Below are 14,789 nucleotides of genomic sequence, written 5' to 3' on the forward strand. Positions count from 1 at the left end.
GAAGAGTCAATTAACAAGGAAATCCAAGCCATGGTTCTTCTAGGGCTCCTTTCCTCCCCACTCTGTTTGGAGTGAGAAGTAGAGAGGAGACAGGTCCAGAGAGAGGCCAACCCATGCAGTAGCTCCGTCATGCTGGCCACAGGCCTGAACTCTCTCTCCCGTGGGTGGGCTAGAAGTCTGGAGTTTCCTGGCTGGTCAGTAGGGTTAGGGAATTCATTCTGAAATAAAGGTGGGTTTTCCCTCACTTGTCAATGAAATCAGAAGACTTGCTATTTAGAAATACAACTTTGGGGCTTCCCTGGTGGCGCAGTCGTTGGGAGTCCGCCTGCCGATGCAGGGGACGCGGGCTCGTGCCCCGGTCTGGGAGGATCCCACATGCCGCGGAGCGGCTGGGCCCGTGAACCATGGCCGCTGAGCCTGCGCGTCCGGAGCCTGTGCTCCGCAATGGGAGAGGCCGCAGCAGTGAGAGGCCCGCGTACCGCAAAAAAAAAAAAAAAAAAGAAAAAGAAATACAACTTTGTGTGGAGGTAGTTTCAGCTTGGCTAGTGACTGAAACTTGGGAGCTGGGACTTCCTCAAACACTTGACTTCAGTCATTTTGAAAACGTAAAATTCTTTTGGGACCGTCAGACATGAGTCCCTTTTGCTGGGGCTTTTTAGCATGATTGCATTTTGCTGAAATGGTTTGTTGGTGTTCCTTGGGACTTTATGGGCCAATGAGCTCTGGGAGGACTGTGGCTGGTGGCCCCTGGGCCCCGATGCTCTCAGCACAGGACCTGGGTGGAAGAGGTGCTCCACAGGCAGTGCTGAGTCCATGAACACTGCACTGTTTTCCACAAATCCAAGAAGAAAAAAAAAGTGGAAGTCCAACAATAGGGGAATAGTTTGTAATTCTGGCACAGGAAGCAGGATAGAACAGTATGTAGCTTTTTGAAAGGGATAATTATGAAAACTAGGCAGGAATATATAAGAATATAAATGGTGGAAAAATATTATCTGGTAATTCTGTTGTGATTGCCTCTGCTCTAAAACATGATGTGTATGTTATGGTTAGGAACTGAAAGGAAAGACAAATGGAAATAGTTGTGCTAAGACAGTGAGATTATGCACAGTGACTATTCAAGGTTTTTCTTAAATTTTAACTGTTGCATCATTATTATACTATAAAAACCAAACCTCTGTGGGAGTGTTCTATGGTAGGCATAACCAGGACTTGGGAGGCCAAAGTCCTTTGCTTGTCCTGGCTAGATGGAACTCCTCCAGGAAGGGTCTGTGTTGTTCATGCCTCACCCTCATGGCCCCGCATCTCGCACACAGTAGGTGCTTGATAAATACTTGCTGAACTAGTGCTCAGTGGGCAGCTTATTCTAAAGGTTTGGGTCTTTTTTGAAGGTATCCAGAGGTATTGTTTTGGTTGTGCTGGGTCTTAGTTGCAGCAGGCAGGCTCCTTAGTTGCAACATGTGGGCTCCTTAGTTGGGGCAGGCGGGCTCCTTAGTTGCAGCATGCGAACTCTTAGTTGCAGCATGCATATGAGACCTAGTTCCCTGACCAGGGATCGAACCCGGGCCCACCTGCATTGGGAGCGTGGAGTCTTAACCACTGCACCACCGGGGAAGTCCCACCCAGAGGTATTTTGATTGGAGGAGAAAAAGACCTGGGGAAAGAATCACATCTGATCCATACACCACCAATCAAAGGAAGTTTAAGTACTGTAACCTCTTGTTTAGATTGCATGTAAGTTGGTTCTTTTCAGTTAAAATGGTTTAGTAAGCAAGTAACCAACTAATTTAATTTTCTTAAACTTTAAGCTTTTTTGTGTATGAATAAAATCACAAAAAGGAGGGAAAAACCCCTTGTCCACATGGGAGCTCATTCTGGGTTCAGAGAACAGCAAGGTGAAAAAGGCCAGCCCTCAGGGAGGAGCGGCTGCCTGACCTCTCCTTTCCACCCAGAACTCGGAGTTGAGAACTGCAGGTTGACCTCCCTCTTGCTCCGAGTGTGGGCCTCTGTGAAGTTGGGAGGTGGGCATTTGCTGCCATTTTCCCTTCCTGAGTCCTGGTGCATATAGGTCCACGACTCTGCCAGCCTCGTTGGGGCCGTCATGTCAGCACGTGGGGGAGGACTTGGCCTGGGGACAAGGAACTAGTAGGGTGTTTTTGGTTTGGCTTGGCATTTGCTAACTGGTAAAGGTCCTGCCTCTGAATAATCCCTCACTAACCACCCTTGGCTGAAATACAACCACTAATTCATTCTTGAGGGTCGGGTTTTGAGGGCTTCTGCTCAGGCACAGGTCTGGAAATGGAGCCTCTCTGAGCCATTTCTCCAATGGAAAAAGTATGACTAGGTGGCTCAACAGTGGGGGAAATTAACCACTGAATCCAGTTGGCGGATATTAGGAGCTATTCATGATGTGACCCCAGCAAGGGAGGCCCAGAGAAATTCTCTCTTTTCCAGAGAGTCTATCTGGACTACTAATTTTTTAAAAAATAAATTTATTTATTTATTTTTGGCTGCATTGGGTCTTCGGTGTTGCACATGGGCTTTCTCTAGTTGCGGCGAGCCGGGACAAGTGGGGCTACTCTCCGTTGTGGTAGGCGGGCTTCTCACTGTGATGGCTTCTCTTGTTGCAGAGCACGGGCTCTGGGTGGCACTCAGGCTTCCAACGTGTGGGCTTCAGTAGTTGTGGCACACAGGCTCAGTAGCTGTGGCTCGCAGGCTTTAGAGCGCAGGCTCGGTTGTTGTGGCGCACGGGCTTAGTTGCTCCGTGGCATGTGGGATCTGCCCGGACCAGGGCTCGAACCCATGTCCCCTGCCTTGGCAGGCAGATTCTTAACCACTGCACCACCAGGGAAGTCCAATATTTTCTTTTTAAATATTTATTTATTTATTTATTTTGGCTGTGCCAGGTCTTAGTTGCGGCATGCTGGATCTTCATTGCGGCATGTGGGATCTTTAGTTGGGACATGCGAACTCTTAGTTGTGGCACGTGAACTCTTAGTTGCGGCATGCATGTGGGATCTAGTTCCCTCACCAGGGATCAAACCCGGGCCCCCTGCATTGGGAGTGTGGAGTCTTACCCACTGGACCACCAGGGAAGTTCCGTGGACTACTAATATTAATTAATATATCCAGTCAGTTGGTTACTCAACTAGCAAGACCCTCAAAGAATGGAACACAGCACAGTAAATGACTCACTTCTTACCCATTGTTTTCCAAGCAGTGTACTAAACCCTCTACACGTGACAATCTCAATCTTCCCAACAACCCTGTGAGGTGGTTATTATTACTACTCTATAGGAAAAAAACCCAAGGCTCAGAGATGTGATTTGCCCAGTATCATGCAGCTAAATATAGTAATGCTAATTAGCAGCTAACAACCATTGAGCACTTACTACTAGAGGGCTTCCTTCTTCAACTCACTTAATCCTCATAATGTCCTTGTGAAGGAGGTAGTAATCCCCCATTTTTAACAAGTGCAGAAGCTGGAGTTCAGGAAGGTTAAAGGCTCCCCAAGGCATTCAGCTAGCAGATGTCAGAGCAGGGATGTGAACACAGGCAGCTCGGCTCAGCCGTGCTCTGAACCCCCATGCTGTGTACAGTTAAGTGTTGGATTCAGCTGTGTCTGGTCCACAAAAATATCCTGAGAGCCTGCTCTGTGCCACGCACATATGGCTACCCATATCAGACCCAGTCCCTGCCCTCACCAGCTTCCATGCTGGTGTCATTGCACCCAGATGGTGTGAAGACAGGCCAGAGTGGGGAAAGGGTTGGGACAGCCAGGAGTAGGGCATCCAGAAGACACTGGGCCCAGGCAGAGGGGGGCCCTGCCTCCCGTCTCCCCCTGCTTGCAGAAGGCAATCAGGGGTGACCCTAGCCTCATCCTGTGTGGCTGCCCTGAGATAATAATTATCCTTTTTGGGGGACTGAAGCAAGAGGTTCAGGACCTGCTTATCTCCAGGACTTGGACCTCTGTGGGGTCTTGCCTCACACGTCCATCGTTAGTTTTTCCCTATCTCTGCTTCACGTACACACTGCAGAACAGGAGGTGCTGCAGATGGATCCTATCAGAGAAAGCTCCTTCTAATGAGATTTTGAGGCCAGGATTACGAGGCCTTAAACTGCAGTTTCTGAGAGGGAGAAATTGTGCTTGACTAGGTGATTCTGCCTTGGGAAGGTCTGGAGGGGTGTGACGTGATGTGATTTGTATTGTAACAAGCTGGCTCTGGCCACTGGGTGGTAACAGGATAGCGGGGCCTGTGTCTGGACTCTCTCTCCTCTAAGGTCAGCCCTCTGGGAACCCAACTCAGCCTGGGCTCTGGAAGCCTGCCCTGGATTGGAGGGGTCCCCTCCGTTCTACACCTCTGGACCTCAGCCCCAGCTGATCAAATTCTGTCCTCAGCTTCCTCACCAGAACAATCCTCAGTGGACTGTGACAGAATTAAATGCGTTGATATGTAAAAAGTGCTGAGAGCAATGCCTGCTCATCTTTCACACGTGAGTGATGGTTACTGTAATTACACGTGGCCTGTGACTAGATATGGACAGAAGCCTCAGTCCATCCCAGCTCCCTCCCCTTTACCAGCCAGCCTTGAGCCTCAAGTCTCATCTGTGGGGTGGGGCTGGTCAGGCCAACCTGGCAGAGTTGTGTGAAGATCAGATCTCACACCCACACCCTGCCTGGCACGAGTAGGCCCCACCTCACCCAAGATTTTAAAAAATGGGTTTAAGATTTCTCAGGAAGGTTTTGCTCCTGCTGTTTTTCCTTCCGGAGTTCCCAATTGTCCACCCCTCCCACTGCCACCAACCCCCAAGCTTCCCATCCTCTAGTTCCCAGACCTAGTGTGTCTCCTTGTAGCTTCTGTCTCCACTGAGATTCCCCGCTGTTCCCTATTCCAATTCTCCACCTCTACCTCTAAGGACTACTACTTCACTCACCACACCCGTATGGTAAGAACGCCTGCTTACTGGGCACTGGCTGGGTGCCTGCCTGGCTTTGTTCTTTATTGCCAGGTGCCAGGTCTTCACATGAATTCTAATGTGCTTGTCTGATCCTTGGTGTTCCTTGGAGGTTGGTGCTATTATCACCCCATTTAAAACGTAGAAAAATTGAGGCACAAGTGACTTAACAACTTGCCTGGATCACAGCTAGGATGTGTCAGGTTTAAACCCAAGCAGTCTCAGTCTAAGCCCCAGCTCCCAACCACTGCATTTTCTTGCCACCGTATGACCCTAATGTTTAGAATCCAGAAGAACTGGGAAAAGGAGCATCATTTTTGTCCTGTGAACGTCAGAGTTTTATTTGTTTGCTTTTTTTTTTTTTTTTGCGGTACGCTGGCCTCTCACTGTTGTGGCCTCTCCCGTTGCGGAGCACAGGCGCCGGACGCGCAGGCTCAGCGGCCATGGCTCACGGGCCCAGCCGCTCCGCGGCATGTGGGATCCTCCCGGACCGGGGCACGAACCCGTGTCTCCTGCATCGGCAGGCGGACTCTCAACCACTGCGCCACCAGGGAAGCCCTGTTCACTTTTTTTTTTTTAATCAAAATTTCTTTCACTCCAGAGTTGGACGTCTCAAATTTCCCCTGGTTATATTCTGCTGGTGTTTCATCTCCTTCTGAGGAGGGTATTCTCTAAATCTCATTGAACACTCTTATACTCAGAAATTGACATATTTTCTCTTGCTGTGTCACCTGTAGAGATGGAAAACTGCTGATCAGCATGTTCTTTCTTGAAAATAGTCTTATGATGTCTCAAAATCTCTCTGAGCAAGAGGGACCTGGCCCTTTTTCCAATGGGCTGGTTTCCTGTCCCCGGCCCTGAGAAAAGTGTTCAGAGTTTACAGCCTCTCCTTCCACTGGTTACGTGCTGAGGGTCACACCTAGGGTGCACATGGGGTCCTCAGAATTTTGTTTTAGCTTAATTTGTTATTTCCATATTCCAGAACATTCAGACAGGAAATAAACGTGGAAAGAAGTAGTGGAAAGAAGTTATCCCTAAGACCTCCTCTCCTGACATTTTTGTACAGATTAGAATTTACTTTGAACCCAAGGGCCTGCCTGTGTGCCGGGCACTGCTTGCAAGGGCCTGTGGCAGGGACACAGCCCTCACCCTGCGGTTCTTACTGTCTGAGCTGGTGAGCATCAGGAACGGCTTTGAACACTTTCCATTTCACCCAGTATTTGCTGAGCATCTGCTGTGACCAGGGGTTCTTGTGCACACTTGGGGTACATCAGCGAACAAAGATCCCTGTCCCTGTGGAGCCTACATTCTAGTGGAGAAGGCAATTAGTTGATAAATGCTATAGAAAAATGAAAAGAAAGGGGGCTGGGGTGCAGGGTGTGGGTGAGGAGGCTGCAGTACTGTATTAGATGGGAATCAGGGCCTCCTAAGAAGGTCAGATATGAGTCAAGACTTGAAAAAGGGATTTATCCATGAAGGTATCTGGGAATCCAACATTTCAGGCAGTGGAAATAGCTAAAGCCTCAAAGAAAAAATCCAACACAAACATCAGGAAGGGGCCAACTGAAAGATAAGGAATCTGAGAAAAGGCCAAGGGGAGGGAGGAAGGAGGCCGTGCATACCTATGCTAATTGCACTGTGGCTGCCCCACTGGGTGGGATGATTTACCTGACCCAGGGGACCAGGCTCTGCCCAAACCTCTGGGCCAAGGGAAGTTAGCCTCGATCCAGGCTCTTTCACAACTAGGCCATGGCCTTGAGTAAATCGCATACTCCCTGGGCCTCAGTGGCCACATCTGTCAAAGAAGACAGGCAACATCTAGCGGCTCCCTGGTCTCCTGCTCACCAATCTCCTGAGTGCACTTTATAGTAATAATAGTAATAACAATAACAGTTACAATAATAATGATAATAATAATAAAGTTACAAGATGACAGTTGCAGCATTTTTCCGGGGTGAATAAGAGAATTATTCTTATTTTTGAGACTTTTTAAAATCAAAAGCAAAACCATCTAACTTCTGTGGTTTCTGAGGAAAAGAAAGGCAAGAGTATGGCCTTTGGTCAGGAAAAAAAATGAGGTGAAAGAGGCGAAAGGCTTCCTCTCACCAGCATTTAACGGTCATCCCTTTGTGGGAAATGGGCTCTGAGGCCCTCTGGGCTGCTCCCTGAGAATATTTCCTTAGCTGAGCTTCAGAACATCCGCAAGCAGCCAACTGTCAGTTTGGGAAGGTTTGGAAAGTATTATGTAAGGTGAAAAAATGGTCTTTGACAAATTAAAAAAAGATAAAACCTGGCAAAGTTTCCTAGCCTTTAGGCTGCAAGGTCTAGAAATGCAAAATTGTGTTCTCACAATTTACTGAGTTGCTAAGAGGGGTTTGAGAGCACCGTATTTCCAGACACTTGGTTTTACCCAAACTCCAGGATTCAGGGCCCAGTGTGTAGGGGCTTTCCCTACCCATGACAGACAGGAGTGTTTGTTTTTTTAGTGCTAGGACAGAGTCGGGGTGGAGCTGCTGGGGAAATAGCACTAACAAGGAAAATTCCCCCCAGAAAGTACAGCCGGAGAGCTTATATGAGGGGTCACATAACCGGTACAAGTCAGGGTCTGAAGTCTGATGGCCAAAAGTCAAATCCCACCTGCATTTATACCTCTCTGTGCCTCAGTTTCATCATCTATATAATAGGTGTAAAAATGATGCCTACTGCACAGGGCAATTATGATGATCAAGTGAATTAACACGATGAAGTCTTTAGAATTATACATATGTCCTAAAGAAAAAGTCAACAGTGGGTGCTTTTTCTTTGGGTTACATAGGTTCTTCCTAACCAACGTCTGAGTGATTTTCATTGAGAACTCCTATTTAGGGACATTTTTGGTGCAAGCACACTGTAGGTCATGCAGCTCTCTCTTTCTCTTTTGTTTTTTTAAATTTTTTTTACAGAAATATTTTATTTTTTTTATTGAATATAGTTGATTTACAATGTTGTGTTAATTACTGCTGTACATCAAAGTGATTCAGATATATATATATATATATATATACATATATATATATACACACTCTATTTTAAAAATATTCTTTTCCGTTATGGTTTATCATAGTATATTGAATATAGGTTTCTGTGCCTCTCTTCTTTCTAACCAATATTTTTCTTAATCTTAAAAGGGCCTCCATTTTCAAGGCCAGCACTGTCTAATAGAAATATAATGCAAGCCACAAATGCAGGCCACCATATATGATTTCAAGTTTTCTGGTAGCCCCATTTAAAAAAGTGAATGAAACAGGTGAAATTAATTTTAATAATACATTTTAACCTAATATATCTAATATTATTTCAACATATAATAAATATAGAAATTATTAATGAGATTTTATATTCTTTTTTCTTAACTATATCTTTGAAATCCAATGTATATTTTACAAATACAGCACATCTCAATTCAGACTAGTCACATTTCAAACACTTAATAGCCACATGTGGCTACCATGATGGACAGTACAGTTCTAAATGACAGGAGGATGGTTCTTGGCAGTGAGCTTGGATGGGCTAGTCATTCTGGGCCCTGACTCTCTTCTAGTCACCACTATGATAACCAGAAAGGCCTCTGGGAGGGGTGGTCTTCTGGTCATATGGAACAAGGAGGTTCTTGATGCAAGCCCTAAAAGCCCAACAGTGTGGTTTGAACTGAGATCTATTGAGCAAGCTCTTGCTTGCCCCTAACGGTCTTTTCCTCCCACCCCACTAACCCCATCTTCCACCTCCACCGGTCTTGAGGATTAAAATCTAAAATAAGTTTATTAATGGTTATCATCCTCTATTAAGATGCAAATGTTGGGATAATACCTTCATTGAGTATCACTTGAGACTAAAGTAGTTGAGATAGAGATGAGGATGGGAAGTAGAATGTCTTTTTGGGTTCTGTTTGGAAGCTCTGGCAAGTAGCATCATAGGAAAGCCAGCAATGATAGGAAAGCCTTGCAGAACTAATTCTGCAGGGTCTTGGCCTTTAATGAGCTCTTCCATCATGAGTCACTTAGCTCTAATGGGAACCTCATTAACCAAAGGCAGCAGCTATGAGAGTGAGAGCAGAAACCAGCATTCTGAGCACCTTGGGTTGATATTTTTCTAGGTGAATGAATCCGAATATAAAAACGACATCAGGAGTCCCTTAACATAGGAATTTTGCAAACTTGTTCTGCTCATCCATTCCTAGCAGCCCAGAAGAAGGAGAGACCACTCCTTCTCCCCATGGGGAAATGCTCTTTGATTCCATTCAAGGAGATTTCAGTTTTGTCTTTAAAGTAGGATGTGCCTTGGGAAAGGCTGGCTTGATTTCTCTCTTCATCTCTCCCTCTCCCCATTCTTTTGTTTTAGGGTGAATTTGCACATCTTTCCTCCAATCCATTATTATAAGTTTGTTTGAAGGTGGTCTCATTCTCCTATTTCCAAGTTCTTGGAAAGAGTGAAAGGGACCTCACTTCCACCCCCATTAGCCAGTAGTATTATTATCTCTGTGGATATTCTAAAGTCTGAAAAGAAACTCTATTCTTTTTTCATCTGTGATGAGATTGGACTATCTACGTAACCCACAAATGTCCTTTCCCTTCAGCTTTCCTGACTGCTACTTTTCCCCAACATATAGTATTCCCAGCTACGTTGTCTTGAGGAAAATTACTTTTATCAGGCAGTTCCTGAGTGCTGATCACTGACCCAACTTCTTTAGTCTCATTGTGTCCCAACGGAGGTTATCCAAATAATGCTCTCCATTAAAAGTTTTTTTTTAAGTTAACTTTTATCAACAATCAAAATATTTTTATTGGCACTTCCCTGGTGGCGCAGTGGTTAAGAATCTGCCTGTCAATTCAGGGGACACAGGTTCGATCCCTTGTCTGGGAAGATCCCACATGCCGCGGAGGAGCTAAGCCTGTGCGCCACAGCTACTGAGCCTGTACTCTAGACCCCGTGAGCCACAACTACTGAGCCTGCGTGCCTAGAGCCCGTGCTCTGCAACAAGAGAAGCCACTGCAATGAGAAGCCCGCACACTACAGTGAAGAGCAGCCTCCGCTTGCCGCAACTAGAGAAAGCCCGTGCACAGCAACGAAGACCCAATGCAGCCAAACATAACTAACTAACTAACTAAATAATATATATTTTTATTGTTTTTTCCTTGATTACTAATATGATACATAATTGTATTCTACAAAATTTGGCATTGTCTTGAAATGATAAAGGAGAAACATTTGTCATCCTACTGTCTAGAAAGCACCACTGTTAACTTTTTGGAAAGCAACAGTTATTTGAGCTCATTATATTCTATACCAGTCAAAACTATATCCTTGGAATAATCTAGGTGTGAAGATAAGACTAGCACATACAACAAAATAGAAGTATTCAATACAGATTTCATTCATTTATCCATTCATTCATTGCCTATGGGAATGTACAGAAACATGCTAACCTCATCTAGAAGTTTAGTCCATTTGGAGATGTCATCAAATAAAAGTCATCAAATGTAGAGTATATCATTGATGTCAGAAGAGCACCTGATTCCATCAGTGGATTCTATCTCTTTGGATGGAGAGTAGGCAGTATCTTTTCATTCTTTAGTGGGGGTTAAAAGTTAAGATTCCCCCCAAAAAAAAAAGTTAAGATTCCCATGAGAAAAATGTTCACTACTTCAATGTAATAACTGTGACCAAATGGTGAAGCTTCTAAAAAGCATTTAACTAAGAGATTTTGTTCATTTTTCATGTTTGTTACCGAGGGCCACCTCCCACCCCACCCCACTCCCGACCCCAGCCAAAAAAAAAGGAACCTAGAGTCTGACAAAAAATAAGAACCAACTAAAGTGTAGTAACTTAATTGGTAAATGTGGTCCGCCTCAGAAGATTGAAATCAATAGGCCGTTGAAGATCTGGTTGATGTTCTGTGGTTACAAATTAAGGGGCAAGAACTTCTCTCTTCCTTAGTAACCAATAACCTTAAATATAATTGTAGGTAAGTGAGTGGAATTTCGGTATGTGTGTGTTTTGGGGAGTAGGAGTGAAGTTGGTTGTGAAGCCTAGGAAATACCGAGTTTGGGAACTTGGATCGTTTGCTAGTCTGCAGAGGGAGCTCAGAGTCTTCAGGTGGTGAATTGATGGGTGGGTTATAGAATTGGCTGGAATCAACAACAAAGTTAGTTCTGGGGACCCTCGTGGGGCCAGGTAGTGCCACAGGGTAAGGTGTAAAATAAAAGCTGTAAGAGGAGACGAACGGGATCTCAGTGTGCAAGCAAGAGGTATGTGCTACCTGAATTACCAAAGGCAGGACATGGCAGTGCTAATCTCTGGATGGAAGGTGGTAAGGGATTTGTACTTTCCTTTAAGTCCTCTTTTGCCATCCCTCAACTACACACTTGTCCATAGTAAACATTTATTAATTTTTAATACAAAATATAATTTAATAAATATATGAAAAATAATTTAGAATAGTATTGATAGATAGAATCTTAGGAAATAGATAAGACTTCAGAAGTCAAATAAGGAAACTCCTTTCCTGATTCATTTTCAGATAATCTTATTCCCCCTAATCATGTGTCTGCTCCCATTCCCTCATGTCTGAAATGTTTCTTAAGAGATTTGTTTCCAGTATTTTTGATCCCTGTGAAAATATTCCCAAGAAAAGTAACACATCCCCCTGTTCCCAGTTATTTATATCAATAATATTCAGCAAGTTCCATTGCAACTTTTGGTTCTTCAAGGCCCTATAATTTTGGAATTGGAATGTCATATTCTACTAGACTGTAGTTAGTATTTGAGAAGTTCTTTTATGCCTCTTTTTAAAAATAGAATTTATTTTTTAGAGCAGTTTTACGTTCACAGCAAAGTTGAGCAGAAGGTACAGAGATTTCCTACATACCCACTGCCCCTTGTTTTTCTTCTTGTCAAGTTGTAGATCCAAACTATGGGAGGAGGGGTGTCCTTCCCCTCCCCTATCTCCAGTCCAAGACTAAAACACTCAAGTTCCCAAACTTTTTTTTAATAAATTTATTTATTTTATTATTTTATTTAATTTATTTATTGTTTCTGCCTGCATTGGGTCTTTGTTGCTGCATGTGGGCTTTCTCTAGTTGCAGCAAGCAGGGGCTACTCTTCCTTGTGGTGCGCAGGCTCCTCATTGCGGTGCTTCTCTCGTTGCAGAGCACGGGCTCTAGGCGCACGGGCTTCAGTAGCTGTGGCACGTGGGCTCAGTAGTTGTGGCTCACGGGCTTTAGAGCACAGGCTCAGTAGTTGTGGCCCATGGGCTTAGTTGCTCTGCAGCATGCGGGATCTTCCCGGACCAGCGATCGAACCCGTGTCCCCTGCATTGGCAGGCGATTCTCAACCACTGCACCACCAGGGAAGCCCCAAGTTCCCAAACTTTTATGTACTTGGCAACACCTGGAGCAGCTTCTGGAGTAGGACTGTGGAAACCTTCAACAAGGGGCACCTGCTCCTGGGAAACTGGATATGCGGCTACAGTGATGAGAAGGGTAGATCAAGGAAAAGAGCTGCTGGGGATGTCTGTGAGCCTGTGCCCTCTGCCAGGGCACTCATCCTATGGGTACCCATCCACTGATACTTGGTGAGAGGTCTAAGAACACAGTGGTAGCTGTTCTCATTGTACCAAAAGCATAAAGATACTTTTATGTCTTAGATACTGTCTTCCCATGCACTGAAGGGAGGGGTGGTAGGAATGAGAGTAGAACCGAAAGAATGGGAAACTCAAAGGATGACTGAAATCCAAGAATAAAGAAGTGGGTTTTTAAAGAAAATAATTTTTTTTTTCCTGGACTTTCCTTAAAAGTCCTCTTTTAAGTCAGGAGATGTTTTCTTATTTATATGGACTCCAAATAAGATAAACATACCTTTTTAAAAGGTTGATTTTTTAAAGTGTCTTATTATGGAAATTCCAAAAAATATATTAAGGTAGGGAGGCTAGTATAATGAGCCCTCACTTTTCCCATTGTTCAGCTTCAGCAATCAGCAGCCCACTGCTATACCTCTCTCATAGCCCCCTCCTCAAACTGCATTATTCTGAAGCAAATTCCAGTCATTTTATCATTCTAAACAGGAATATTTCAGTACATACCTCTAAAGACCAAAAAGACTAAAAGGAAGACTTCTGATGATTACAAAGCTTAATCTTGTTTCTTCCTCATTCTTCCTCTGTCACTGGACTTTGAACTACGAAACGTGAGTTCTAGACCTGGTTTTGCCACTCACCAGCTGTGGGACCAGCTGCAAGTCCTGTAACCTTTCTGGACTTCTTCTTTTCCCACCTGAGTGGGTGAGGTAGATGATTTCAAAGGTCTCTTCCAGTTCTAGAAATAAAAAAATCATTGGAAAATTCATTCTTTTAGCCTCCAGAGACATGATATAGATTTGGTACAGGATCTATTTCCTGTTTGTTTGGGGTTTTTTGTGCAATGCCCAGTTCAGAGTTAAGACCTTCTCAGTGAGCAGCCAAGAAAGCCTCAGAGGCTGCTGAGTGGCAGAATCTTTAACTGGGAGCTTTAAAAAAGAACTGAGCCTTGGAGCCATCCCTTGGAGTAGTTTTGCGCTGCCCTCAGTATCTCCTCTGACAACCTCAATTTGTCTTAAAAACTGTTCTGCTGACTCGTGATTCTGGGAAGGTTCAAGTGCTCCAAACAGATCCCCCGTTTCCAAAGGCCACCCTGAGACCAATAGCAGGTGAAAGGCAACGTTTACATTGCTTTGGGGCAGGGGGGTAGTTACACTTTTAGGCAACAAGGAACTGATTTCTGTCCTGTTCCAGGATGACCGTTAAGGCTTAAGGATACCCATTTTACAGGCAAATCAACCGAGTGTGAAGTAAAGTAGGTGCATTTAAGGTGGCCTGGTGAATGAAGGACTAAGTCTAGATTGGAATTTGTCTTTTAAAAATACTGAAAACTTGTTGTAGAGAGGCTGAGGTTTAGGGATACATCCTGCTCCTCCACAGTTTGAAGAGGACTAGGGAAATGAAGCTGGAGGAAGACTGTTTGGAAAAAGAAACTTGGTTGTCAGTGTAGCAGAAGCAGAGTAAATGCTTATGAATGTTGCAAATGTTTTTTAAAAAATCACCACGACCAGAGAATTAAAAAAATAAAGTACTCAAATGGGAAGAGCCTCCAAAATTACCATTTTAAAGCACAAACTCTAATCAGATCTGAGACGTTGCAGCAGCCTTGTTGAAGCTATTGACAGGGATTATTGTTTTGGTGCCAGGGTTTTAAATTGGGGGATAGGATTAAAAGGGACCAAAGATGAGGGTTGTTATTTCAAGCTGAAACCAATATTCCATGGTGGGGAACTCACTGGGTTTGTGAGTTTGGGAGTTGGTTACTGCACTTGGAGGAGTCCCCGGACACACGTCCAGCTGGTTCTGAGGAGGGTCAAAATGTGCATTCTTTGTAGCCTTTGTGGACTTGTACCACAGCTACTCAGCGATTAGATCCTGAGGCCCGTACTTAGCAGGAAATGGTAAAGGAATCAGCAGGAAGGCTAGAACAAGGGAAGGGAAACTCCTCCCTCCTGTCAAAGGACAGGCCAGAGTGAGGATGAAAATGGAAAGTGGGCATTGTAGGGTTAGACGTGTTGAAATGGAGAGAGGTTGAATCTTGACTGGAAGTAAGGGAAAAGTACATGCCCCAAGGACAAGGGCGTGTGATAAACTGTGTTTATTATGTGACTTTAATAAGGAGCCTCTACCTCGTGTTCCTCGGGCCTCAGTCAGCACACAATCCCCAGGACATGGGGAAAATGCTGTTCCTTTACGTTGTTGTTTTGTATTTTCTGAGGTCCAG

The sequence above is a fragment of the Lagenorhynchus albirostris genome, chromosome 16 (genome assembly GCF_949774975.1).
Source record: "Lagenorhynchus albirostris chromosome 16, mLagAlb1.1, whole genome shotgun sequence".
In the NCBI taxonomy this organism is placed as follows: domain Eukaryota; kingdom Metazoa; phylum Chordata; class Mammalia; order Artiodactyla; family Delphinidae; genus Lagenorhynchus; species Lagenorhynchus albirostris.